This window comes from Taudactylus pleione, unplaced genomic scaffold (assembly GCF_031769625.1).
Source record: "Taudactylus pleione unplaced genomic scaffold, aTauple2 ptg000324l, whole genome shotgun sequence".
Taxonomy (NCBI): Eukaryota; Metazoa; Chordata; class Amphibia; order Anura; family Myobatrachidae; genus Taudactylus; species Taudactylus pleione.
In genome coordinates, this window is record NW_028284725.1 from 273,195 (window position 1) to 300,254 (window position 27,060).

General features: G+C 45.0%; 1 long non-coding RNA gene across 3 annotated transcripts in view; it reads right to left on the bottom strand.

The window, feature by feature from the left end:
- Positions 1-4,388: 4,388 nt before the first annotated feature.
- The window catches only part of LOC148509489 (uncharacterized), a 46,671-nt gene continuing 23,999 nt past the window's right edge, over positions 4,389-27,060 (bottom strand). The window contains exons 2-5 of one of the 3 annotated variants that reach the window (XR_015869427.1): positions 16,978-17,042; positions 15,124-15,236; positions 11,987-12,079; positions 4,389-4,499 (exon numbers count right to left, since the gene is read on the bottom strand). This is a non-coding gene — a long non-coding RNA (uncharacterized LOC148509489). Of the gene's footprint in view, positions 4,500-8,577; positions 8,649-8,774; positions 9,247-11,986; positions 12,080-15,123; positions 15,237-16,977; positions 17,043-27,060 lie in introns of those variants that run through there. The other 2 variants (XR_015869428.1, XR_015869426.1) reach the window with 2 other exon arrangements.

Sequence of the window (27,060 nt, forward strand, 5' to 3'; positions counted from 1 at the left end):
ATACGAGCAGATTTAATTTTATTACAACACTCACGCGTGCCTGAAGGCAGTGTTTTCAGTACAGGGGTGAAGACGGGTGAAGAGACTGTGCTGTAACAATATATGACAGGATTAGTCTGACGCATGCATATAGAGAAATTGTGGTTTGGTGCTGGGCATGTGTCAGCCGGTCACGTCTCTGAGGGATGAATCAGCAGCCTGTGTGTTTTGGGATTTTAGACTTCGGCATGAACAGCTGCCAGTTCGGACAAGTGCTGAGAGCAAGGTGTGAAATTTGCAGAGTAGCATCTGAGAGTTTCCATCTCACATCCCGCTCACTTTCTCCTGCTATGTTTGCCCCTTTATGGGCTGACCCAGATCTAGGGATTATCAGGGAGGTGAAAATTGACATGAGAAGGACTGTAAGGCTTGCTCTGTGTGTAAGTCCACAAGGTGATATATCCTCTTCTTGTAGTAGCAGGAACTGGCCCATGAACAGAGGACTGTCAGCAGCACATAGCACCTCCGCCATAATAACGAGGTCAATATTTGCCACTTGCTCAACTTGCACGAGTCCTACAAGTATCTTCAAAAGATCCATGTTTGCCACCTGCTCCGGAAACGGACTCAAAAATCACTGTACAACCAATTACACACATGTAAACATCCCACACATATCTGAACTGAGGATGGATGTTAAACCACAGGACAATATATATTTATATATATATAGTGTGTTGTATTTGCCCTAAAAAAGCATTCAATAATAATAATAAAAAGTTGCCAGACTTTCGTTCTTGGGTTGTCACATGTATGTGTGTTTTAATTGCCTTTTGGATGCACGATGTCTGCATAATAAGCTGAAGAACATTTCTGCGCTTGCATTCCCTTTATAAGCTTTGTTTCAGGATGTTTCAGGATATTCTTATAACTGCTCAATCTGTGATGTGATAAAGCTGCACTACCACAGGGTTGTCCCCAGGGTTGGACTGGCCCACAGGGTTACAGGGGAATTCTCTGGTGAGCCCCACTGCCTGAGGGCCACACCACTTGCTCTAATGTCAGGTTCCAGATTGTTACTCTATTAGAGAGTCAGTTATATGGTCTCTAATGATTGTCCATCTGTCTAAGCCTCTGTGGTGGCTGGCCTTATCCCCTGTATGAACTGACCACTGCCCAAAGCATGGGTCCCTACCATTGCATTCCCCCGGTGCTCCAGTCTGACACTGCCTGCCCCCTCCCACCCCCGTAAAGCCTAGAAGGCTAATCCATGGAGCCATTGTTCCTGTTGCTCAGGGCTGGCAACAGAAATTTCAGAGGCTAGTACCTCGAACGGTACAGGTTGGTTGCCCATCGGCTCATCCCCCGTGTCTCTCCAAACCCATCACAGTATCTTCAGCTCCTTCCCCATGCGTCTCTCCAGCCTCATCCCCCTGTCTGTCTCTCTACCACCAGCTTCATCCATGTCTTTGCAGTGCACCAGGCCCTCCCTCCCATCCTGTCATTGTGCCTCTCTGGCTGCCGGCAAAAGCATGCCCCCCCCAATGTCTTTCCAGCTCAGCACAACCCCCATGTCTCCCAGGCCCTACACTTACCTTGTCTGTCTTCTGGACCTCCCTTTCCGGTCAGTGGTGCAGCGTGACATCATGACGTCAAAACAAATTAAAATGTTATTGCACTGACTACTGGGGACGGGTTCTCTCTTCATGCCTGTGCCCTGTGGAATTCAAAACAACAGAACAGGAATGCCGAGCAGGCGATAATGGTCAGGTTCTGGACTAGACCCTGAGTGGTCGGGGCCCCTCAAAGTCTCAGTGCCTGGTACAGGTATCCCCCTAGTACACCTTTGTTGCAGGGTGTGGTGGTGCTCTTTGGTTAGTCTGCCAGTATCCCCAAGGGTGTGATTGGTGCTGCTGACAAGGACAAGGAAGCAGCAAGGTCGCTATCCAGACAGCACCCTTTCCGGGGCCCAATTAACAATAGGGTGGACGGGACGACAACTCCAGGCCACCACATAAAAATAGGCCCATCATCTTGACAGCATGATGATGATCAACCGTTTCACCACTCCAATAACACATTAATCCTTCTCCTCTATAGTAATGCATCACTGCTATAGTAAGACATTACCATCCCTCACCTGTGCACTAACACATTCCACTCCCTCACCTCTGTAGTAACACATTTCCCTCCCTCACCCGTGTTGTAATACATTTGACCTTCCCTAACCTCACCTATGTAGAAATACAATCCCTCCTTCACACCTGTAGCAACACATTACCCTCACTCACAGTAGTAACTTATTCCCCTCCCTCACCTCTGGAGTAACACATTCCCCTCCCTCACCTTTGTAGTAACACATTCCCCTCCCTCACCTCTGGTGTAACACATTACCCCTGTAGTACAGCTTTGTGGCCTTCATTCCCCTCCTTCACCCGTGTTGTAACACTTTCACTTCCTTCACCCCGTAGTAACACATTTGACATTCCCCTCCCTCACCTGTGTAGTAACACATTATCCTCTCCCACCTGTGTAGTAACACATTCCCTTCCCTCACTATTCAAATAGGGGAACCACTCTAACTGCCAGTGATGTTTGGCAGACAGGACATTGCACAGGGGGAGGAATCATTTTAGCCCTTTTCACCCCCTTAGGAGTTGAGTTTAAAAAAATCCCTTCTTAGTGGGCACCTACGTCATGGAAGGAATATACTCCCCAATTTTCATGTTTCTAGGTCCATGGATTTGGGCTGGGCATTGATGAGTCAGTGAGTCAGGATTTTTTTATATATATATATAGATTGCGGGAAGGTTGATCATACTGCCGTGAACAAGTATAGTGGGATGACAACACACGCACTGGGATGCTGTATGGACCCCCTCCTCATCTCTTAAAGCCTGATTTGCAAACCTCTTTAAGGGATTTAACTTGCATTGAAAAATGCTTGTAAAAGCTTTTTTTTTTTATTCAACGCCAGTGGGTAACTTGCCATTAGTATATACTGCTAAGGAAAACTTAGATAATGTCAACATTAGCCTCATAATCTTTGTGATACGTACAGAGAATGTAGTAACCAAATACCCAAAAAGTATTTATTATTGCTCTTTATAACATAATAATTACAAATGACCTGAGACTGGGCCTCTCTAGGAGACCAGGAGTACTGGGGAGGCAAAACCCCCTGCCGCCCCAGTGATGCAACCACACCTGTGGCACATGAAGCAGCAGCGAGCACCATTCTGATATCAACCATGATGGGGCCTAGCCATGCTCCCTCCAATAGCCTTAAGCCTCAGTACCCAGACCTGGCCAATGTGTTGGTGTCTCTGGGATCATGTATAATGGAATTATCTCTCACAACTTACTGCTCTCGGTTTTGTGACTGTTTTCTACTCATGTCATACATACATTTTCTCTTTGTGACCGGCAATGAGATTGTTTGTCTCCGACAAAACTTTTGAGCTGCTCTGTTCTTTGAGTGGGGGGCCTCAGCTATGAGGGCCTCAGAGGGGATGGCGGGACACCTCGCCTTCAGGCTTCCTAGCCAGGAAAATCCTGAAAAGTGTCAGGCCAAGACATCTGGTGGACCTCACTGCTAGAGAGGAGACATGACCAAGCATGGCGGCAAGGGTGCTTTTTTTTTTTCATGAAGGGGCAAAGTTATGGCTCCTGAAATATGGCCATTCCCCCTGTCTCTCCTATGCCCTGCAAGCATGGGAGCATCGGCAAGCCCGGCTCGTGGAGATGGGGACATCCTTCTACACTAATTACTGGCCTGGGACCCTGTCTGGCCCTCTAGACAAGTCTGAGCCAGGTAAATAGTACACCACCCTCTCTGAGCCCCTGGACCAAGTCAGCCTCCCTCCCCCCACACTCGATTTGTGCCCTTGCCCATAGTTTCCGTAACCCAACGTAGTTCCAACACTGAACCCTGTTATCTCTTAAATATAATCGGCTGTTTTAGGGCATAACTACAATAAATCTATTTTATCACACAGACCATATCGGTACTTATTCCAAGGCATACTATTCTAAAGCCCCTTCGCACTAGACGATATTTCAAACGATTTGGCCGATTCCGACGCATGTGGTCTAGTGCACAGGTTCTCAAACTCGGTCCTCAGGACCCTAAACAGTGCATGTTTTCCAGTTCTCCTCACAGAATCGCAAGTGAACTAATAATCTCCACCTGTGGATCTTTGAAAATGTGTCAGTGAGTAATGAATACACCTGTGCACCTGCTGGGTGACCTGGAAAACGGGAAACGTGTGGGGTACTGAGGACCATGTTTGAGAACCACTGGTCTAGTGTGTACCTAGCTTAAGGAAACAAATATCACCTTATATAGAGCAATCATAAACAGATGAACATCCATTAATTTACAAAATGTACCTTTTTCTTTTAATTGCTTTCCTCCCAGCCCTGTTATATATATATATATATATATATATACTCCTCAGTCTCCCTTGTTACAGGTCCTGCATTCAATGCACAGATGTTTTTTGTTTTTTACGCAAGCACTGAAAATACACAAAAATAACACAATATAAACGCAATGACATTTTACAGATGAAAACATAGACGGCACAGTAAGTGCGTGCTAACGGCAAGAAACAAAATAGCCCTGACACAGACAGACATGTGTCTTGCTGGACGGCACCACCTGTATAAGATGCCACAGCAGCTGCTGGGAGTGCCAGCTGCATAGCTGATGCTACAGACAGTGGCCACTCTGACCAAAAGTCATTTGATTACTGTCTGAGCTGGTAACAGAGGACCATGGCTGTATTATATCCAGAGTACTTTTTGGATTCCGCTCTATGAATATAGAATGCTGTTAATTTCAAGATAAATACTAGATCTTTTATTTAAGCAGATGAAAGTTAGCACTGAGGGCACAGAGAGCAATGACAGAATGTCCCCTGGGGGATTACAAGTGACAGCTGGCTGGAAGTGCGGTAAATGGGTACATATTTTTTGGTCTGGAGTTGATGGTAACGGCAAATGTACAGTACAGTTGCCCTCATTATGGAGGGGAGGGTGTAGGTATAAAAACACAATAAAAAACACAAAATAAATAAACTTAAAGCACCAGTTATTCCCCGACAGGCCCAGAGTCCTTAGTGTGATCCTTTTAGAAACATAACATTTCATTATTCAATGCACTCTCAATCTGAAGAATTGTTTCAACACTTAGGGGGTATATTTACTAAAGTGCAGGTTTTTAGAAGTGGAGATGTTGCTCATAGCAACCAATCAGATTCTACTTAACATTTATGATAATATCTGGAATTTGATTGGTTGTTATGGGCAACATCTCCACTTCTAAAAACCCGCACCTTAGTAACTATCAGGGGCGCCGAGAGGGGGGGGGAGCGGGTACAGTTTACCCGGGCCCGGGCTTCCAGAGGGGCCCGGCGGGGGCCCGGATCTGGCGCCGCCCCCCTCACTTCCTCCCACCCTCCCTCTGCAGCAGCCCAGCACACAGCGTGTGCTGGGCTGCAGCGGGAGATTGCTTGCGGCTGCTAAGTAGCAGCCACAGCAATCTCCTATGCCTGAAGGGGGGAGCGATCACACTGATCACGCCCCCCACTGGCTTTGCACTGGGCTGAGGGGCTCACAGCGTCCCCTCCCCGGCGCGCAAAACTTTTTTTTCTCAAGGGGTGTGGCCACGCCTTCTGAAATTAGGCCACACCCCCTCTTTACCGGGGCCCGGCGTGGCTCTCTACGCCCCTGGTAACTATGGGGCCTATTCATCATACCTGAAGTTTCTAAGGAGGTAATTAAGTTTAGAACTCGCATGGAGTTCTACCTAATTACAGTAGGAATTCATCATTCCTCCTCCCTATAACTGTCTATTCCGAAAAGCTGTCATTTTTGCGATGACAGCTTTTCGGGAAATAGCTTGTTATCCCCGTGTACACTACCTTACTGCAGCTGGAAACAGAGCTGTGCATGCGCTGTTACATCTGTAAAACCAGCGCATGCACAGCACTGCCTACACCTGCTGTAAGTTTGTGTCCCCCCCTCTGCTCACCTGCCCCCCTCCCCCCGCTCAGCACTTACCTGCCCGTGCAGCAGCCTCTGGCTCCGTCTGCTATGCTGTCATGTGTTCTCCCAGCAGAGCACAGTACTGTTTAAAAAAAACAAAAAACGTTTTTTTTCTCTAAATGTTATTGTGTTCTGCTGGGAGAACACATGACAGCATAGCAGACGGAGCCGGAGGAGAGACCAGAGCACCGGAGGGAGACGCCGGGGGACCTGTCCAGCTGGAAGCAGGTAAGTGTCACCTACTATACGCCACCTCACAGTGGTGGATAGTAACACCATCAAATTCCGAAAATACATAATTTTCGGAATTTGATGAATATCATAATTTCCATATCCCCATACTAATGTACTAATGTATGGAGAGTGTGGAAATTAACGCAGGGGGACTTAGCAAGGAGATATCAGTGTTATCTCCTGTGCTAAGTATCTTCATGAATACTAAAATAACGTTAATTAATGAAAATGTCCTTAAAAACTTTATTTTGGTGTTGATGAATAGGCCCCTATACCCCTTAGTTTCTTCTTCTGTCCTTATAATAAATGTATCCATCGGCAAATTGAAAGTCACTCTTTCTGCTTGGGAATCTGCTTTACTAAGGTTTAAACAGACAATGGCCCTCATTCAGAGCCGGACGCTCTGAGCAGAGCGCACGCTCTGAATGAGGGCCATCCTCCATAATTATGGAGCGTCCTCCTGGACGCTCGTATAGCTGTGGGTCACCACCCACAGCCTATATGAGCGTGCAGGTTGATGGCCGCGATGGTCTTGACCATCGCGACCATCGCCACTGCGAGCCGGAGCCTGCGGTTGAGTTTCTCAACCGCAAGGCCCGGAGTGATTTTGGCTCTATCAGAGCCAAAATCACTCCCACTGACATCACTAGTGATGTCAGTGGGCCGGCTTCTGACGGTAGGCGTTCCCTTGGGAACGCCCCCGTCTGGGAGGCACGCCCACCAAAGGGGGCGTGCTGTCAATCAACATCGACAGCACGCCCCCTTTGATCAGACACAACAAGCGAAGGAAAGTCCTTCGCTCGTCGCGTCTGGCGCATGCGCACGACGGAGCTCCCGCCGTCGTGCGCATGCGCAGTGCACACCATCGACCCACTTGCGAGCGGACAGCCGCTTGCGAGTGGGTCTGAATCAGGCCCAATGTTACTAGCAACAAGAAGTGGCAATGCTAAAAAATATTCTAACAGAAAGTTACATCAACGAGATGTCAGTTAAAAAAAAATTAAAATTAAATGACATTCTGAGTGCAAGGTCACGCCCCCAAAATGGCATTCATCAGAGGGCTTGGCTTTGTGGTGGAAGCCATGCCCTTTTCACAAGTGTACATGCCTTTTCCACGCACATGGAGTACACTGATGAGGGGGTGTAAGGGTGAGTAGGCGCACTGGGTGACACCAACCCCAATTACGCTTCTGTTTATAAGCAAGATAAAATTGTATCGTGGCCCATTCAACTAAGCCTTTAGTATAGCTCTCCGACCAAGAAATGGTGTGCAACCCTGCTTAGAGGGCATGACCATGTAATTGTGAACATGTGTGTTATTAAACAGCTACAGTAGTTTACTTATATCAGGTTTATAAAGGGGAACTTATGTCCCTACTGTATCATTTACGACAGAGAGCTCCATCGTGCGCATGCGCGAGACCCGAATAACGGCGTTGGTAGATGTCGTTATGGGTCTCACACCAAAGGGGGCATGCTGTCGATGGTGAGTGAGAGCACACCCCCTTTGGTGGGCTTGCCATGGGCGTGGCTGCCAGACGGAGGCGTTCCCACTAGTGATGTCAGTGGGAGTGATTTTGGCTCTGATAGAGCCAAAATCACTCCAGGGCTTGCGGCAATGAGACCCTACCGCAGGGTCTCGTCGCAAGCCCGATGGTCACGATGGTCTTGACCATCGCGACCATCATCATGGATGCTCGGATAAGCTGTGGGTGGTAACCCACAGCTATGTGAGCGTCCAAAAGGCCGGACGTAAAAAAAAAAAAAAAAAACACGCCCTGATTCAGAGCAGGCGCTCGTTCAGAGCGTCCGGCTCTGAATCAAGCCCTCTGTTCATTATGTTAATTAATATTCTTACTCGCTGGGGACAGGGGGCCATTCCGCCAGAGTAAGCAGGAGATATCTGTGATACTAGTGTATGGGAACAATTTGCCATTCCGCCAGAGGAAGGTAGGCAGGAGATAGCTGTGATACTAGTGTATGGGGCTAGCGGGCCATTCTGCCAGAGGAAGGTAAGCAGGAGATATCTGTGATATCTGCTTTACCTTCTTGATGAATGTTAATAATAAGAAAAACAGATACCAATAAGTTCGCAATAAACTAAAAGCAAGCTGCTAGTGAGACAAACAGTTCACCCAATTCCCTAAAGTCAAATATTGAAAAACATAAAAATTGTCCAATATGCATAGGAAACCCAGATGGTGGATCTAGGGTTAAACAGGAGTGATGTCCCACTTCCTTAGGATAATAAACTTGATTTCTTACTCAAGAAAATGTCCAAGATAGTTCCACATTAATTAAGGTAGATCAGATCTCCTTCTCATTTCCCAAATCACCGTAGCTTTTCAGAAAGTCAATTTCTTTAAATGGAGTAACTATAAAAACTCATAAACAAAAAGAAAAGACCATAGTGCAAAAAAACTTCAAATAATATAAAGGTTTACTTTTAACATTGCACTCATATTTAATACAGATATAAAAGCATATCACCACATAATGGGTTCGCCGGCAGTTCAATGGATAAGCTGGAGCTCGCCTTCACTTTTGCGATGGTAATAGCGAGTGGTCACAGGTACAAGATGGTTCCGATTACCAGGTGTCCTATGAAGTGGCTTTAAAAAGTAGCAGCTAGTTCCAAAATATTGCCAGGTCCAAAAAGGTATAACAAGGTAAGCCCAGTCACTTGCTTAATGCATTTTGAACCTCCAGAGTTCTTCATCAGAAGCATACTAGACATCACAGTGAAGGTGCTATTTACCCCCCTAGTAAATGATAGGCACTGCCTACTAATTGCCACTTCCTGTTTCCCGATTGGCGCTGAACCGGAAGTGACGTCATCGTGTCCCATCGGTGATGTCATTGCTCTTCCGGTTGCGTTCCAAAGCAGCTGTTTATATTCCATTGACATGCAAACAGGAAGTGACGTCCAGCGGGTCCGCCGATGACTTCACAGGACTTCCGGCCTGTGTTCCAAACATCCATCTTTAATATGGGAAATAGATTCTTTAGGGGAATAAGGGCTAGCAGCAAGATATATTAACATAGAATAAAGGTAAACAATTACATTCTACAAGGGAAGTGGATGTAAACAGTCAACTTAATAGCAGCAATTAATACAAACATCACTTATCTTAAAAACACAATAAAATATATATGTACTTAAATATAAAAAAAACATTATTTAAGGTCCAAGAAATTAAATATTCTCCATGATTTCTGAATGGATGTACAGGTCCAGAGGGTGCATAGACAAGAAAAAAAAAATATGAGGTAATAATTAAAACATGTCAAAGAAAACATTTTAATTCAAATTATCCATTAAGAGCTTTTGGGATAATAGTTTTTAGTTTAAAAATCCAGTACATTTCTGCTTGAGATAATCTAATGTCTAGATCTCTCGTTAGCCAAGAAGGAAAAATACAGTGGATACCCCAAAATTAGTCAATCTCACATTCTTTGCATTGATGAATACTTTTAAAATGTGCAGATAGACTATGGGTTTCCAACCCTTTTCTAATATTGTAAATGTGTTCAGAAAGACGAACCTTCAAATTTCTTGAGGTCTTTCCCATATAAACCAGACCACATCTACATTTTAGAGCATAGATAACATCTTCGGTATTACATGTTATGAATTCCTTAATGGGGTAGGTTACTCCATTTATAACAAAGTCCTTCATCTTTCTGATCGAATCGCCTTTAACGGTCCTGCACATTAGGAAGGACCCACAGCGATAAAATCCCTTTGATCTAATACTGGATCTAACATTGTGATCAATGCTACTGCATACTAAATTATACTTCAAGGATTGTGCTTTTCTGTAAATAAATTTTGGACATTAATCACAAAACATTTAAATACATATATATTTTATTGTGTTTTTAAGATGTGGGGCCAAATGTAATAGGGTGAGAGTTTAGAAAAGTGAGAGTTTCTGACACTTTTTAAACCTTGACAATGTAATAGAGTCCAAAAACAAAGTAACAGAGCGAAATTGCATGTTTTTTTAGACTTAAAAAACTCTCACGATTTAAAATCTCATTCAGATGTTTTCCCATTTTGAAGATAAAACTCAACCAATGATTTAAAATCTCATTCAGATGTTTTCCCATTTTGAAGATAAAACTCAACCAATGATTTAAAATCTCATTCAGATGTTTTCCCATTTTGAAGATAAAACTCAACCAATGTGAGATTTTACTGCTAAACTCTCACATTTTCTAAACTCTCACCCTATTACATTTGGCCCGTGATGTCTGTATTAATAGATGCTATGAAGTTGCCTGTTTACATCCGCTTCCCTTGTAGAATGTCATTGTTTACCTTTATTCTGTTTTTTTTTTAATTCAATACATTTTTATTGATTATTGTATAAACATAAACATTTACAAACATAAAGTTACAAACATAAAGTTACAGTGCTGAATTGTTGAAAACAATGTAATGACATTTGTTGATTTACAATACATTTCTATATACTTTTTCAAAGAGGACAAGGATGTGGTCTCATATTTCTTTGGGATTTAAAACATCAACTTGTGATATATAGAAAAACTATTTCTGAAGGGATCAGGCATGGTCATTTACACTTAATATCCATCAAGCGAGCCACGAGTAAATATATCACCCTAGATCACATCTTTAACATCATACATAGAACGACTTATTATATCAAACATTTGACATATAACGTCAGGTCTCAGTAAGCAATCATTAATCACCAGCAAGCATTTAATTGGCATGATGGGCATATGACGATTTAAGCCATCTAGACCAGATTTTAATGTATTTCTTTTCTGACTTCCTGGCTATATATACATACTTTTCGTGTGCAACGGTTGAATTTACCAACGACAGCCATGTGTTGATGTTCGGACCACTAGATGCCATCCATTCCCTCGCTATGCATACCTTGGCGAGTGTACACATGTTGTTTACAAAATATTTACCAATAGAATCAATATTAGCTAAGATACAGGATACTGGAGTGAGGATATTCTGTGGTATACCCGTATCTGATATAATGCGGCACACTTCTTGCCAGAAAGTGTATTCTATGTTAATATATCTTGCTGCTAGCCCTTTTCCCCATAAAAATCTATTTCCCATATTAAAGATGGCCGTTTGGAATGCAGACGGGAAGTCCTGTGACGTCATCATTCCGTATGCATGTCAATGGAATGCAAACAGCCGCTTTGGAATGCAACCGGAAGTGCGGTTTAGCGCCAATCGGGAAACAGGAAGTGGCAATTAGGAGGCAGTGCCTATCAATTACTAGAGGGATAAATAGCACCTTCACTATGTTGCCCATTATGCTTCTGATGAAGAACCCTGGAGGTTCAAAATACATTAAGCAAGTGACTGGATTTACCTTGTTATACCTTTTTGGACCTGGCAATATTTTGCAACTAGCTGGAACTTTCTAAAGCCACTTCATACCTGGTAACTGGAACCATCTTGTACCTGTGACCACTCGCTATTACCATCGGAGGAGTGAAGGCAAGTTCCATCTTATCCATCTTCTTGATGAATGGCCCGAAGTTTACAATTGCAGGTGTAATGATGAATAGACCCCCTAGGTATGAGTCCAACATGAGCATGAATATCATAATATTCAATGCTTTGGGCCTTACCCTAAGAGATTCAAGGGTCTATTTATCAAGATGTCTTTGTCTGGGCAACATATTAAAAGCAAAAATACAAAAACAAAACCCAAGTCACCTGTCCAGCAGTGGTAGGAGTCTTTCCTCACGCCAAGTCTGCCTGTTGTCAATCAGCGCAAGCCTAAGCTGGTTTCTAGTTTTCCTTCTTTTCCTATTTTAATAGGAAAAAAAAATGTTACAAAAAAGTAAAAAATGGTACAATATATGTATAAAAATAAAGGTGAAAACTATGCTATATTTCAATATATTGTAAACCATTTCTTCATGCGGGTATCAGAGGATAGCAGAGATGCTTGTATTGCCCCTGTACATATCAGGAGGCCCCGTTAAAGGATGCCCCCAGTGACTGTCATCACCAGAAGGGGGGGCTTTGATAAATATCCAGGAGACCTATATCCTGCAAAACTACAGTTTTCTCAGGATTAAGGGTTTAGGTGGCTTTGATAAAAGACCCCTTAAAATGTTATCTTTTCTGATGTGACACTGCACAGAGGTTCGTAAAAGTCCCCTAATTCTTTCAGCTGGGCTAGGGAGAAATATATACAAAAAAAAGTGGACATTTTCAAAAACTTTTGCTTGAATGTTTATGCTTGTAAATAGTATGCTTTTTTTTTCATTAGACAAATTGTATTTTCGGTTTAGCAACCTTTACAGGAGCAATCTTCTAAGGCTAAAGTTGACTTCTTAATGTGTCCTGGTACTATTTTCAGACCGTCACCTGTCTTGTGATAAGACACCTCTCACCAGTTGTTCCTCTTCACAACGGCAGCTTGAAATAAAATAGACATTTGTTGTTTTGCCATGCCACACAGATAGCCGGGAGACGGTGCAAGTGGTTAAACTATGTTCACTGCGGCTTGTAATCTCTCCTAGAACCCACCCAGAAATAGGATTGTCAGAATAAATACCGTTTCTGTGGGGTCTATTCATTATCACTTAATTAAGTTTTGGGGCCATCCATCAAAAAGGTAAGGCAGGAGATATCACACCGGCTCACCGGAAAGGCAGGCAAGTCTCCCGGTGGCCGCCGACTCGTCCAGACCCCCCCTGCGATTAAAATAAAACTCCTGCAGCAGGGGGGGGGGGGAAGGGGGCAGTGACACGATTCATGCTGAATCGCATCTTATAGCTCCGCCCCCTGCTTCACAATGTCGAAAATCTCAGCATTGTGTAGTGTGGGCGGGGCCAAAATGACGCAATTCTGTGTCCACGCCCCCGCCCAGCCCCCATTGCCGGGTAGTATCCCCTGTCACGCACCCTCTACTGCGCCACGCCCCCTACTTGTCTGACCTGGCTGCTCCCTCCCGGAGGGGGATGTCGGCAAGCCTGATCTAGATATATAGATGGCAGTAAACTTTCTGATGCTTGTACCCGATAGGCAACGTCATCTATAGCTAGCGTTGCCTATACAAGCCCATGGGCTTCTTTTCGCATAAATCCCAGAGAAGGATCCAATACGATCTCTCCTTGTGTCCCCTGCAGCTAGCGTGTACACTACCCAATGCCAGTGCTGCGCAACAGGACCTCATGGTCATAAACCTGGAGTCTGTACATCGCAAAGGACAGGGCCGTAACTAGGGGTGTGCGAGCAGTGCGGCCGCACAGAGCTCTGTGGGTGGCACCACCACTCACTCACACCACCTGCAGCTGGCTAGCTCTGCAGCAGTGCCGCCTGGAGCGTCCTTAGGATGCTTCAGACCTGCCTACCACTGCTCCTACAGCCTCCTGGAGCATCTTGAGGATGCTCCGGACATTGCTATAACTCCTGGCGTTCATGGCCCCACCCCCTCCGTATGACATCACACTGGGGGCGTGGCCTGTACCGGGCGCCGGGATCACTGGTTACGGCTCTGGCAAAGGACAGCGATTATTGGAAGAGTTGTCCGTTGCTTTTTTCATCGCAATTGTACAGTACATGCATACGATGTTAATAAACGCCGCTATGCCTGCGATAAGTGTCGGATGTATGGCATGCAATATGCAGTGCGTGATACATCCTGCCATTAGTCTAATTTCTTTTATAAAACAAGAAGATCCTAAACATGAGCCTCCAAATACACATAAATAAGGTAGGGAATCATAGTTTCTTCTGGTAATTTTGATGGGTTTATTTGGTTATTTTAGTTATATTTAGTCGAAAACACTGCTGATGGCAGTGAACATCCTCCAGAATCTGCTAGAACCAGGCTTGAAATGACCCATTCTCGACCTTGGCATTACCCTACAACTAATTCAGAGATTTTTTTTTTTGTGCTTTGTAACCTGCAAACTGTCAAATAAAGAAGAAAAAAAATCCCTACTCCCTAGTGACCACACTAATGATTTTACATTCAATGTTGTCCACAAATCAGTGGCCTTAATCTCCTGCATTCTGTTATTTGCCCTTTTGCACTTTCTAGAGACATTGTGGGTTTGATATATAGGAGAAAGGATTCTTATCTCTGAACTCTCTATGAATGGTCCAAGGGCACGGTCCCTTTAACCTGCCATCCTGCAAATAAAACACACTAGCCGCAGATAGCTGAAGCTCTGATCAGGTTTTCATGAGATTTGGGAGTCTTGGAAACCTGGGTCATAAAACAGGCCCCCTCCTGCGCTCCCTGCCTTTGTATATTGTCCCTCTCATTGGATTGATAATGGAGGGAATGAGGCAGCAGTGAACACCCTTTGGCACACAGAGAAGCATATGTGTATTTAAAAGTAACAAAGGAAGCGTGAGTATTATATACAGTATATATATATATTATATATTAGTGATAATGTTTGGCACTCTGGACAATATATGAATTGTTTGGGGTGCCTTTGTCAGTATCAATTTATTGTATGAACACCAGGGAAGTGCAGGCAGGGTAGCCAGGGGTCATACTCCTGAGATTTAACTATAATATTGATGATGATGATAATATGTCCCACTTGGCTGTGGTAAAATTAAGTACCATCCATAAACTCGAATGGAATACATTACCCCAGGGAACAAATTACCTTGAAAAATAAAGTTCTGTTTGAATGAAGTGAACAAGCCTCTCTCATTTGTTGGAGTAACCCTTCTTAATTAAGCTCTACAATATAATGTCTGCATATTATAAATTATAATGCCCCTTTAAAGAGAGTGTCATAGCAATTTAAATAAACGAAGGTGTCTATTTATGTATTGATTATCGCATCAATACAGAGTTTGCTAGCACTGCAATTTACCAGTCCAAGGCTCCTTTCCAAGCTCCAGCAAAAGCCTGCACCTCTGCAAGACTTTTCTCTTCTTCTCCACCAGCCTAGTGCTAGGTTCCCAGCAAAACGTGCAGCGTTTCCATCTGTTAGGGATGAAACAAAGTCGTAATGCTACCTCAGGATTGCATAATGCGTAAAGCCTTTGGGGGGAAATTCAATAGTTTTTTTGCACCCAATTTCCCGCTTAAAGTGACACGAGATCGATATATAGTAATAATAATTATAATTTTATTTATATAGCGCTTTACTCCCATAGGACTCAAAGTCGCTCTACAGACATCAGAAAACATGGTATTGTACAGGGATTTGGTAATGCAGAAAATAGAAAACCACACAGAGATAATTAAAAACAACCGATACCTAGAGAGCACAATAAGCATATTGCAGGGTTGGTGCAGACATTTTGGAAAATAACTTCCACAGGTTATATATTCCACCCACAAAAGGTACCAGATGAGGCAGCCATCTTGGGCGAACTTCGTATGATTACTCTATGTGTAATATGTTACGCCTAGAAAAGATGGTACAAAATGGTTGGTTGCAGCGACCTAACGCTAGGAGTAGGGTCCCACCATAATAGTCAGGTCCATGTATTTTTCATCCCATCGACGAGTGTACCAGGTGAAGCAGCCACGTTGGGCGCACTAATAAAGGGTACACTGTAGGAGAAAAGCCGTACAAGGATCCAAGGCATATATGGGAAGACTGACACGTGTGGCAGTATGATATTTCAAGTATGAATAGATCCACATGAAGTACATCCTGCCCATGGAGGATGCACTTAAGTGGAGGTAGAGCATACAGTCGGGCGCATGTACATGGTACGATATTCCATTGTTTTGGGTGCCCATGCCTTTTTGCGCATGTCGCGCCAAAACCCGTCTAAAGTCCAGGTTAGTGCGTCCAAACTGCAGTTTGGGTGCCCAAAGCCAGGATTTCTACTTACCACCTCAGGAGGGTGCGAGCAGAAATCTGTGCACCCACGGCATTCGTGCCCGATCGGAGCAACAATTCAATTTCACAGTTGGGCACCCATTCATTACTAACAGCAACAACAATTGAATCTCTGTCTCCATAGAGATCTATGGGGATTGAGGTATGAGGTGCTAAATCAGTGAGCACCGAAGATATCTCTGAAACTTTTTGAAAAATTATGCTGGAGAAAGGGCTTTTCTTGGCTTAATAAATAGACCCATGACCATGATAACTTGACTTCTCAGAGATACATCTGAATAACCCATTTTTCTGCCACTCTCTTGTGTCTCTGAATATTAGTGGAGCAAAAATAAAATAATTAGAAGAAATATGTGAAGTCTGAGTGTCTGTGCTTCCTCTATGGATTACTGCTAAGTGGTGCTCAGTAATAATTCAGGGCCATTTACTTGAAGACACTTGGAAAAATGATTGACTCTTACTGGATAGCTGTAATCCCCACGCTTCCTGTGCTGGAGAAAGACTGACAGAAGGTACTTTAGGTTTCAATGTAAATTCATTTTTAGCATCTGCTTGGGGACAGTTTTACAACCTCGGTCCTGTGACTTAAGCCATAAAGTAGGGAAGAGTACCGGGGAAGTGCTTTAATAATATACAGGCCATGGCTGTCTACATTTCCCTAGAAATGTCTTCTACCCTCTGGTAACGTATGAAAGGAGTGAGGGGAGGTGATTGTTTGAAGGACAGATGTCACTAGAAGACCCCCAATGAGCTACCCTAAGGCCACCCAGCAAGGACAGCTGAGGGTGGGAGGTTGCTGAAGGCATATAAGTGACAGGACTTTACCACTGTCGCTGTCCATCATAGCTCAGTGTTTTTTTTCTTGCTTACCCAGCGGCAGGTGACCTTGTCAGGCAAGGGGATGCCGGCTCCCACCGGCAGACAAAGTGTTAAACCTATTACGAAAAGAAATAGACAAAAGTCAACAAAAATCCCCTGGCTATAAGTGTGTGCAAAGTAAAGGAGGGATTTAACACCTCCCCCTATTGAAATGATGATGGGGGATCATGAGGAATCAACAGACTTGTGCCTGCCCTAGTAGGGGGTATTATATCAATGGCCTGGTGTTTACAGGCAGGAAGCAACCCGGGCTAACACCCCATTAATAGTGTAAATTGCTAACAGCTTCATCAAGTTCTCCCAGCCCTGTGATTGTCTAACTTTTTTCTTTTTCTTTTTTAATTCAAACATGTAGTATTTGGAATATGTAAGGTTATTTATGTCTCCTTTTACAGTGTGGATTGGAAAGTAATTGACTTGGGACATAGGGCTCGATTTAGACCCACTCGCTAGGATGTGTTCACACGCAGCCTGCCGATGTTTGCAATGTGCGCATGCGTATTCATCGCAGTACACGTGCGTGAACCAGTCCAATCGATCGGGAAGTGTTTGCTCGCTGCGCATAGCCACCTCAATGAGTGACAGGAGAAGCCGTTTGTTGGTGGTGACGGGATGGTCGATAGAAACGGGAGTGGTGATGCGAACGCAGGCGTGCCTGACCGTCTTAACGCTGTTTAAGAGGCGTGCATAATTAAGACGCAGCGTCATAGTAAACGTCACATGGTTGTTTTACACACTGAAGCACTCGCAATGCTTGCGGTAGGGTATGGTCAACCACAAGTGCTGTGAACGCTACCGATGGTACTCGATGTTACCGATGGTTGTATACACATCCTGGAGATGACGTGCATAAGTGGGTGTCTTAAGACAGGCTGGTGGGCGTCTGCATACACAGCGCGATCGTAAAAGTAAAGATGTTACCTGTGCAGGACTCTGCCTGTTTACATCAGTATTGAGTCGGTTTCAAAAGTTTTCGTGTCTGCTGCCTGTCAGCTGTAATTCATTTCTGTATAAAGTATATTTTATATTTTTTATATATAAAATGTATAAAATAATATATATTTTTTTATTATATATTTAATTTATTTTATTAATATCTCACAAATTCTACCTCATGATATATTGTACTTACTTTTATAGACACAAAAACTTTTGAATCCGACTCAATACTGATGTAAACAGGCAGAGTCCTGCACAGGTAACGTCTTTACTTTTTCCAGGTGGCGACCTGACTGATCTGGGTGCACTTAATCTCTGCTATACCTAATGGCACCAGGGATCATTTAACTCCCTTAAATTAGATCTTTAACAACCCACCACTATATTTTACCTTCCATAAACACCAGCCCCCCATTCTCTCATCACTTGTCCAATACCAGGCAGAAGATATAACGAGTGAAAGCAGAAGTGGGGGACACCTATGTGTCTTACTTTTACTTATTCTATATCAAATCCTGTGTTTATTTGACCTACCAATGGTAGCAGCTAGCTAAGGAATACTAATACATGCTGATAAATATTATAGGTGACTTGTATCATTCATTTTCTACATTGCTGAAATATAACCTATATGGATGAAAATCAGATACACTTGATGCCATTTATTTGTGTTTTCTTGCTCCCTTTTTTTTTCACAGGATATACTGTATACGTCTATGGTCATTACAATTGATAGACTTATATATACAGTATTACAGGCACTGGTTTCATGATTGAGTTTATATTTAAAATTCTTGTGACTATTATAGCTGATATATGTTCATTTTTCTGACCAGTGTGGTAGTTGTTGAGAGAAAATATGCATTGTGGCTAATTAACTATTATCTATATAATTAAGCCTATTACCATCATTTTTTGGAGATTTATTTTTTCCATTGCTGCTATAATTTTGGGACAAGTGCAATATTGGCTTTCCATGCTTTTGTGAAATATATATATATAATTTCTTTCTGACTGTCATACCGTGGACATATGTAAATACCTAACATTAGGTTATTAACTTACTATTTAACCTATTACCACTATATAATTAATCAGGCATACAACACTTTGGGGTCTATTTACTAAGCAGTGTTAGGAGACAGAGTGAAAAGTGATAAGGTGCCAGCCAATCAGCTCCCAAATGCCATCTCACAGGCTGTGTTTGAAAAATGACAGTTGGGAGCTGATTGGCTGTCACCTTATCACTTTTCACTCTTCACTTCTCCTAACACTGCTTAGTAAATAGACCCCTATATGTGATATTTTCAATTTGATGTCAGAACGAGGGTGTGCAAGAATTTTTTTCTATACCTCAAGGAATTTATACATGTACTAATCACGTTTTTTCCTTAAATTATCTTACTGTAATGAAAAACCTATAATATATGTTATGCAATTACATTTTTATTGTGATCGGAATCAATATGCATCAGGCAGTATACTATATGACAATAGGTAATACTTCCGTATTTAATATTTTCGCCTACAGTTATCTATTTATGCATATGTATTGATATATTATTTTATGACTTCTATTAATGGTATCTCATATTCTATAAGGTATGTTCTCAATAAAATTTATGTTTTAGACACAACTACCATATCATACTGTAAATACATACTTATACAACAAGAGTGCCCCGCAAAGGGAATTTTTCTTCTGATTTTGCCTGTGCAATACCGAACGTAATATAGTGATATATTATTCCCGGGAGCACCACCAACATTGCAACATGTTTAAAGATTTCCTCTAGTGATATCATAAACACTGTTGGTTCAGCATTATCAATTATTTAGTAACCACATTGAATAGATCCTGTGCATTAAATCTTCCCCCAGACCCCCCTTTTTCCCATATGATTTGATTCTTCACCATAACGTTCCAAGTTCTGGCAATATTGGGACAAGCAAGTCCATTTTGGGACGGAAATTGCAATTGTTAGCACTGCATTCTGCGTCAGATATCGCACTGAGCGAACGCAACTACCAGAATTTTACAGTCTTACTCATTTCAGTCATATCTCCACTTGCGGATGAATGGGCGTAACGGGCCAGCAATGGGAGGTCACACGAAGTCTAACTTTAATGAGGACATGTCAAAATTAAGGGGCATAAATATTAAATTATGCAGTGTGACCCTGAAAATTAAGTATCCTTATCGCCACAAATCGTGGCAATAAGGATTCTTGTTCCACATGAAAGTATCAATTCCAATTGCGGGGCAAGGTTTCCGATAAAAGCCCGTCCCGGCTATCAGAAAGAAGTAAAGTGATCACATCCGCATTACTTCTAGCTACGGACCAGCGATGGTGGAGGGCTCACAGCCACCCTGTGCTAGCTGAGCCCCCAAGCGTGTGACGTCATGTGAGGGAGCGGACAGCTGGCAGTAGAAAGTGGACAGCTGTTGGGATGCTCTGAACAGTTTTAAACACTGGAGGGTCCTTTGGATGATCTGGATAGCACTGAAGCAGCGCTACTGGTTGCAGGGTGCGTTTCCAGTCACCCTGAGGGCCAGATGCAGAGGCCATGGGGCAGCGACGGTGCCGCCCCCAGGGCTCTTTATCCTAGATGACGGCAGTGGCACCATTCACATACCCCTCCCTATGGCCCTGCTATGGACCACTCTGCGGCTACTGCGCATGCATGGCTTTCCAGCTGCACATGCGCAATGTGGCAAAAGTGCTTTGAGATGTCCTGCAGCCCACCGAATAGGGATTGCATGCCCATTACAGGTACTGGGCTCACGCCATGTAAAGATGGTCCTAAAAGCTTTGCTTTGAATGGGCAGCATACCAGTGGTGGATCCAGGGGGGGGGGGAGATTTGAGCGATTGAGCCACAATGCACTGCTCCTGATGCACACAGGAATTGCAGAAGGGTAGACGTGAGTCACATGACAGCGGCTCCTGAGCCAAGCAGTAGGAACTAGGAAGGGAAGCAGCTCTGAGGTAATAGAAGGCTCCACACATGGGGCCTGATTGAGACCCGCTCGCGAGCGCACAGTGCTCGCAAGCTGGTCGATGGTCCCCCACTGCGCATGCGCAAGACCCGGCCAGCGACGGGCGCTCCATTGCTACAGGTCTCGCACCAAAGCGGGGCAGCTGTTGATGGTGATTGACAGCTTGCCCCGTTTTGGAGGCGGGTTAGGGGGGGTGGCTGGGCAAACGGAGGCGTTTCTGCAGGAACACCTGCCGTTTGTGGGCGGCCCTACTGACATCACTCGTGATGTCAGCAGGTGGACTTCCTGCTCTATTAGAGCAGGAAGTCCACTGGGGCTTGCGGCCACGAGACCCTACCACAAGGGTCTCGTCGCAAGCCCAATGGTCGCGATGGTCTTGACCATCGCAACCATCACCTGGCCGCTCGCATAAGCTGTGGGTGGTCACCCACAGCTATGTGAGCGGCCAGGAGGCCGTCTTTAAAAAAAAGGGATGCCCTAATTCAGAGCGAGCGCTCTTAAAGAGCGTCCGGCTATGAATCAGGCCCATGGATCCATGAGTGAGGTAAAAATCTCTATGTATTATATTCCCATAGGGAAGGGATGGTTGGCCAATGTTAATAATAGTTTGATATGTCAACACAGACTTTCCAAGTTGCACGGTCCGAATATGACTGGAGTTCATTACACGGTGAACTTAAGACACCATTTTGTTTTTTGAGTCACGTCTCCCAAACCACAACTATCGTTATCTGTATGTTGACTGCTTCCCACGCTCCGCTAAAAGGTGGGAGTGGGGTTAGTGTCATAGAGTTGGTACATAGAGGCAGTTGCTGCTCCTATAGCTGCTCACATTAAATTAACTGGTGGAATTACCCTATTATTATACAGTTTTGCATGACTCCATAGCATCTTATATATCCCTGTATGAGAAGCTTAGGAAACTATATGGTGGGCATGTACAGTATGAACATATTTGCTGTATGTGTCTATGAAGTGACATGACAGGCTATAAGGAGGTCTGTTGTTGTAACAATAGCTTGAATGGAAGTAGGATCGATACACTGAACTAAAAAGAAGTTAATAGCCCACAATGTATACCATATTCATAATGTATACCATATTCACTAATTGGATCCTTCTGTATTAGCTATCAATCTATAATTGTAACATACTGTATTGGTTATATCCTGACATCTTGGCTTTATGGTGGTATGTGAAGATATATGGAGGCATATTTATGGACAATTATGTTTGGTGTATATAGTATTTATTTTGCCAGACCATGCATATTGTGGGCCTCGTTAGAGTAGGACGCTTACAAATCCTGTCACAAATAATGTAATTTATGTCTGTACGTTGAGCAGCTCATATCTCTACACAGTCCATGTTATAACAAAGCAGTAATTCTGCTTCAGGCACACGACGGGTAAACAAATGCGGATACCACACGATTGTGTCATATACGTAACAGACAGATGTAAATGGGAGGTAATGGGTATGTAATGCCTCCTGTCAGAATAATGACAGCGGCATCCCAACGATTGGTATCCCGACAGGGGCTGGGTAAGTATACTTACCCTCCCCCCTTCTCCCCCTAACCCTCCCTTATTGTAACCTAGCCCTCCCCACTCTGCATTCTAACCCCCCCATTAGTGCCTAAATCTAACCCTCCCCCCTTAGTGTCTAACCCTAACCCCGCCAGTGGTGCCTAACCTGAACCCTCCCCCCCTAGGGGTGCCTAACCCTAACCTCCCCCCCAAAACCTAACCCAACCCCGCTATGCTCCCTAAACCTAACCTCCCCCCAGTGGGTAACGCTAAGGGCGCCCCAGACTTACCCCGTTCGGCCCTTGGGTCCAGACACTTCATGCTCTGCCCCCAAAGTATACTTACCTTGGTCGGGTAAGTGTGTTACAACTCCGTGGCAACGTCTTCCCAGTGACGTGTTCGAGAAGATGGCGCTGCGCAGTGACAGCAAAGACTCAGTCACTGTGTCAGAGCCTTTGCTCTATAGTGGGCATGCACTATGTTCCCGGATATCACAGGGAAGATGGTGCCATGGAGGGACCCGCTTGCAGGAGCAAGGTAAGATGCCTGGTTGGCAGAGAATAGTGTATTGACAGTGATAGTTATAAATTCAAATGCCTCATTAGTAAGCTAAACTGTCCTGAAATACGGACACAGCCATAGATTACCACTTTATAAATCATATAGGGATCTTCATTCCTGCAGCAATGCAAATGACAAATAAGAAATGCAAACAGACAGCCACAACTTAATAAACCTAATAAAGGGTCAGTACAGCAAACGGTCGATCAGAGGCAGCTACATAGTGTTGGTGGTGTCATCATCACCATTATCACATATCTTTACACCAGGCTTCCATTATCCGGAAAAGATTTTCCTGCTAAGTTTGTATCTCCAAGAGCTGAGCTACAATTATAAATGCTGTTTCTATACTCAAATGTAGCATTTCCTAATAGAAATACGGAGCCAAGGCATGCTGGAACTTTTAGTTTCACAGCAGCTTGAGAGCCACAGGTTGGCCTGACCAGCTATAGATGCTGCCACTTGTTGTGTTATAATCATACTTGCCAACGCTCCGATTGTCAGGGAGACTCCCTGAAAGAGTAGCAATCTCCCTGTCTCCCTGAAGAGTCTAATAATCTCCCTGATTGCAACTTACCCCCATTATGTAGCTGTTATATACAGTGCAATTTCCCTGCATTTATTATTGTAAGGCACAGAGGCCCTGATTCAGAGCCGCTCGCACTGAATCAGGGTTGGGCTCTTTTTTTTTTGGAGCGGCCCCTTGACCACCCACAGCTATAGCGAGCGGACATGATGATGGTCGCGATGGTCAAGACCGTCGCGACCATCGGGCTTGCGACGAGACCCTTGTGGTAGGGTCTCGTTCATTGCAAGCTCCATAGAGCTTTCGGCTCTAACAGAGCTGGAAGCTCTCCACTGACATCACTTGTGATGTCAGTGGGGCCGCCCCCAAACGGCAGGCGTTCTCATGGGAACGCCTCCGTTTGGACAGACATCCCCCCGGCCCGCCCACCAAAGGGGGCGAGCTGTCACTCAACATTGACAGCTCGCCCCCTTTGGTGCGAGACCTGGAGCAAAGGTGTGCCTGTCGCTAGCCGGGTCTCGCGCATGTGCGCGACGGAGCCGGCTCCGTCGTGCACATGCATTGTGGGCCACCATCGACCCGGTTGCGAACGCTTAGCGCTTGCGACCGGGTCTGAATCAATGATCGCTATGACTATATGCATTTTCATATAAGATTTCTCTTGGTCACTTATATGGAACCAACAATCAAAAATAAACAATTACAGTGATTGCGTCAAGTGAGCTGCTCAAATAATAGAAACAGAAAAAATAAACAAGATGAAATTGAGCGCTTGTATGTATGAGCAACGATACAATTGTTACAAATATCATAAAGTCTTATTCCTGGTAAAAAAATCCTCTCTTCATACACCAGTAGTGTATAGCTCTTTTTCTGAACATGTGTTGTTGAGTGGAGATGTCCGTAGACAACAGGGTGATTGCGGGAACTCAGCAAATACTGGGCCTGATTCAGACCCGGTCGCAAGCGCTGAGCGCTCGCAACCGGGTCAATGGTGGCCCAGAGCGCATGCGCACGACGGAGCCGGCTCCGTCGTGCGCATCTTCGAGACCCGGATAGCGACGGGCAATCCGTCGCACCGGGACTCGTACCAAAGGGGGCGTGCTGTTGATGTTGAGTGACAGCACGCCCCCTTTGGTGGGTGGGCCTGGGGGGTGGCTGCCCAGATGGAAGCGTTCCCATGAGGGTCTCCTCGCAAGCCCGATGGTCGCGATGGTCTTGACCATCGCGACCATCATCATGGCTGCTCGCTATAGCTGTGGGTGGTCACCCACAGCTATGCGAGCAGCCAGGAGGCTGTTCTAAAAAAAAAAAAAAACACCGGCCCTGATTCAGAGCGAGCGCTCTGTCAGAGCGTCCGGCTCTGAATCAGGGCCTCTGTCCTTAGTCTTACCCTAAAGTGGTCCCTCCGGGGTCTGTAGTCAGCTGGTTGGACAAGTAGTCTCGTGCTGCGGCGGTGGCGTTCTCTCTCTATTCCTTCAGCTTAGTTACTCTGTGCCTCTCCTTTCGGGGGATCAGTAGCGCCCTACTCTTAAGGGGAGAGTAGATCGGGGGGCACACAGATTAGTCTCCAATGCGTTTTGTACAGTTATGTACTTTTTCAAGGAAGACATCAATTGTCAGAAGAGCAGTCCGCCTAGGACAATTCTCATCTTCCTTGAAAAAGTACATAACTGTACAAAACGTGTTGGAGATGAATCTGTGTGCCCCCTGATCTACTCTCCCCTTAAGAGCAGGACCAGTGGCGGAACTCCCGGAGACAGTGGAGTCTTTTGCCACCCTGCGCCAGCCCTGAAGGGGGCACCTGGCTCCATTGTCATCTGGAGCCCCATGGAGGAGAGCCGCTGATCAGCGCTCCACCTCCAGTGGCGTAACTACGGAGGATGCATGGGGTGTGGTCGCACCCCCTGCACACTTCATTTGCCGGGCGCCCGCTGAGTGTGTTACCAGCGGGCACCCGCTCCTTCTTCCCCACCTAGCCCGTGTGTTACCAGCCCGGCGCCAGGCGGAGCTCACTACTGAGCTTCCGCTCCCGCAGTGCACTATGGGAGTGACGTCATGACATCACTCCAATAGTTCCGAGGAGAGGGCGCCGGGGATGGACGACTGCAGGCTCTGGAGCAGGGTTGAAGGTATTTATTTTTTATTTTTGTATATGTGTGCGCGCGTGGGGGGCACTACTGGGGGCACAATACTGGGGGCACTACAGGAAGTTTAATACTGGGACATTACTGGGGGCACTACAGGGGGCTTAATACTGGGGGAATTACAGGGGGCTTACTACTGAGGGCACTACAGGGGGATTACTACTGGGGGCATTACAGGGGGCTTACTACTGAGGGCATTACACAGGGCTTACTACTGGGGACACTACAGGGGGCTTAATACTGGGGGCACTACAGGGGGCTTAATACTGGGGGCATTACAGGGGGCTTACTACAGGGGGCTAAATACTGGGGGCATTACAGGGGGCTTACTACTGGGGGCACTACAGGGGGCTAAATACTGGGGGCATTATAGGGGGCTTACTACTGAGGGCACTACAGGGGGTTAATACTGGGGCATTACAGGGGACTTACTACTGGGGACATTACAGGGGGCTTACTACAGGGGGCACTACAGGGGCCTTACTACTGGTGGAATCATATGGGGGCACTACAGGGGGCATTACAGTGGCCTTACTACTGGGGGCATCATATGGGGACACTATAGTGGCATTACTACTGGGGGCATCATATGGGGGCACTACAGTGGCCTTACTATTGGAAGCACTACAGGGGCCTTACTACTGGAGGTACTGCATAGGGGAAACACTACTTCAAGCACTGCATAGGGGGACCATTACTGGGGGGTACTACACAGGCGGGCACTGTATAGGGGGGCTGCGGAAGCTGGGGGGGGGCACCAAAATGTATCTTGCCTCCGGGCACCTGGGATGAAGTTACGCCACTGAGCAGGACACTACCGATCCCACGAAAGGAGAGGCACAGAGCAACTAAGCCGAAGGGATAGAGAGAGAACGCCACCGCCGCAGCAACATGAGACTACTTGTCCAAACATCTGATTACAGACACCAAAGGGACCACTTTAGGGTAAGTCTAGGGTCAGTGGGTCCCATTTTAAACTAGGGGTGTGCACCGGCCACTTTTCGTGTTTTGTGTTTTGGATCTGGATCTTTCTTCGTGTTTTGAATCTAGATTGGTTTTGCCAAAACCACCCTTCCGTGTTCTGGGTTTTGGATCTGTATTTTTTTGGAAAAAAGCATAAAAACAGCTAAAATCACAGAATTTGTGGGTTTTTCTGCTCCTATAAGATCAATAACCTTAATATCCACTCATTTCCAGTCTATTCTGAACACCTCACAATATTGTTTTTATGTCCAAGAGGTAGCTGGATGACTATGCTAAGAGATACGAGTGGGCGGCACAAACACGTGGCCCATCTAGGAGTAACACTGCAGTGGCAGACAGGATGGCAGTTTGAAAAACTAGGCCACAAACAGTACATAATGCAAAGAAA